We start from the raw sequence: 3,021 nt of genomic DNA, 5'->3' as shown, positions 1-3,021 counted from the left end.
GTAAAAATACACGTTTATAAATCGACTTCTTTTGAGCGAAATATGACCGGATGTTTTATTATCATTATTTGTTATATTAAAGTAGTCTGATTTGCAGCATCAGGGAAAAATGAAGCATCCTAAACCTTATACAAAAAAAAAATAGAGGACGTGAGAAGAAGTCATTGATTTTGTTACAGTTCGACTTCGTATACTATTAAAAGATCAGATGCTAATCTACAAAGGTTGGAGCATGTCGGACAAGGGCCTGAGAAGATATGTCTTCATAATTATATGAAAGTCAACTTTCAAACTTGAGGAAAGAAGACGGGTGGTAGGCTTCACTTGAATGGAAAAAAAATCTTGGCATTCATATACTGCCTGTTGTTTACTGCATTTCCTTTTTATGTTAACGTCGTTAGTTAACTTTAATAGCTTAACATTAATTTCCATTTTTTGAAAGAAGGTCAATTATAGATTAAAAAAAAAAAAATCTTCTTCTCATAATGTGTCTGTTGGTGATATGAGATAAGTGCATATACAGTACCATCCCTGTCGATGACTGGCACTGTTCCATTAGGAACTGTGAGCTAAATGAGTATAGCTTCTAATTCTCTGCAAAGAATCCGAGCTTAACAGACCACAAACTTCTCAGTACTACGCCATGACGAAATTTCGACAAGTATAAGTATGTTGACAGACTTTTTTGGTGTGCGCCTGGTCTAGGTAGCCCCACTCAAATTGGGCTCTGTAATATTTCCTTTTGCAAAGTGTTTTATGTTGATTGTTTGGTACCTAATATGTAACACTTTATTTTTGTTGTCATCAGGGTTCTCCTAGACAATTTTGGTGCATCCTTGGTGTTAGATTTGCTATATTTTCCTTATACTTTATTTCAATGTCATTCTGCTACCCTGTGCCACCATTTTGTACATGGGTAAAGGTACCCATTCTGTATATTTTGCTTCAGTGGAGACTGATCCCTGTGTAGACAGACTCTTGTATTCAGTGTGTACTGACTCTTGTTCTTGAGCAACCATCAATGGAGGAGATTACCAAGCAGCTTGTCATCCATTCTTGTGAGCGGACACAAATTCCTGTGTAGACATACTCTTGTATTCAGTGTGTACTGACTCTTGTACTTGATCGAGCAACCATCAATGGAGGTGATCACCAAGCAGCTTTTCATCCATTCTTGTGAGCTGACACAAATTCCTGTGTAGACAGACTCTTGTATTCAGTGTGTACTGACTCTTGTACTTGAGCTATCATCAATGGAGGGGTTTTGCAGGTGGCTTTTCATCTTTTGTGTAGTTCTGTCACCATTCATTTCATCCGCAGAGGATCAGTTCATTCAGCCTCTGGACCTCTTCAAGTGTGTGAATACCACCAAACATGGCTCGTGGAAGTACCATGGTCATCCAATTGCATACTACAGTAACCACCATGCATGTTTCCAGCTTTCTATCTTGTTGTGTGGGGACATACAGCTGAATCCTGGCCCGACTCAGCTAGACCATCACCAACGTGACAATGTAAGCGTACGTGTGCATCATGACTCTGATCCACCCCATCGTGTAAGATATGATGTTCGCGCACTAAATGATTTTAACATAGGTACCGACCAATTTCTTCACCAAGATGTCTGGCAAAGGGTCTGTGAGCTCGGCATCAGACGACGTCGTCGTACACATCGTGGTCGCAGAGCTCACAAACCACATATTTCATCTCGTGTTTCAACAGATCGTCAGACAAGAACTACAGTAAGTGACAAATCCTCTGTACCTCGTATTGGTGTTTGGAATGCTCGCTCCCTGAGCAACAAGTCTGCGTACATATGTGATTTAGTAGTTGATGCCAAGCTCGATATTCTCGTTATAACTGAGACTTGGTTAACTGGTACACAAAGAGACAATCTGATAATAGCGGATCTGAAGGTCTCTCTTCCAAACTTTGATTTTGTACACCGCCCTCGAACGAATTCCAGAGGTGGCGGCATCTGCTTGCTTGTCCGTTCATCTGCACGTATTTCCATAAATGACACTTTCACGTTCTCATCATTTGAACTCCTTGATGTCACAATCAACCTTTCTCACTCATCCGCTCTGAGAGTATATGGCATCTACAGACCACCTCCTTCTGCTAAGAACAATTTAACCAATAACTTATTTCTGTCAGAATTCCCTACACTTCTGGAATCAGTGGCAATCGATGACTATCGTTCCATTCTGCTTGGGGATTACAACATACATGTTGACGATTGCTCGGATAATTTGGCTGTATCTTTTCTAAGCACCATCAACTCTCTAGGATTTCAACAGCATGTTAAAGAGGCAACTCATAAAGCTGGACACACATTAGACCTAGTTCTAAGCAGAAAAGTTGACAACATTGTATCGAATGTTAATCTTGTCACATTTCTGCCCTCTGACCACTCCGCCATCATCACCACTCTCAACCTCAAAGGCCCAGTGAACCCCAAGAAGCAGACTACCTCCAGAAATCTACGGTCTATGGACCTCTGCTCCTTTAAAAATGACATTGCTGCATCACTTTTCCAGATCAGAGAGCCAGCGTGTCCCTCCGAGGCTGTCCTGCTGCTTAACTCTCATGTAACAAGACTTCTTGATAAGTACGCTCCGCTCAAGACTAGATCTGTAACAGTGCGGCCAAATAATCCCTGGTACACGACAGAAGTGAAGGAGGCTAAGAAGCGTAGACGCCGTGCAGAGCGCCGCATGATCAAGTCTGGTCTTTGCATTGACAGAGAGCTGTATCGGCAAGAGTGTGAGTCCTACTACAGCCACCTTGCTGACGCCAAGTCAAGGCACCTAAGAGAGGAGATTGCTGCTGCAGACACCAAACAACTTTTCAACATCATCAAAAGACTCACAATTGCACATCCAGATTCTTCTCTTCCTGACCATACTTCAAATCCTGCACTTGCCAATCAGTTTGCTGAGTTTTTCGACAACAAGATTAGTACCATTGCATCTTCATTCCCGGTGTCTCCTGAAATCTCTCTCTCTAATTCCTCTCGCA

Source organism: Diadema setosum, chromosome 6 (assembly GCF_964275005.1).
Source record: "Diadema setosum chromosome 6, eeDiaSeto1, whole genome shotgun sequence".
Taxonomy (NCBI): Eukaryota; Metazoa; Echinodermata; class Echinoidea; order Diadematoida; family Diadematidae; genus Diadema; species Diadema setosum.
The sequence above is the reverse complement of the archived record's forward strand: the minus strand, read 5'-3'. Positions refer to the sequence as shown.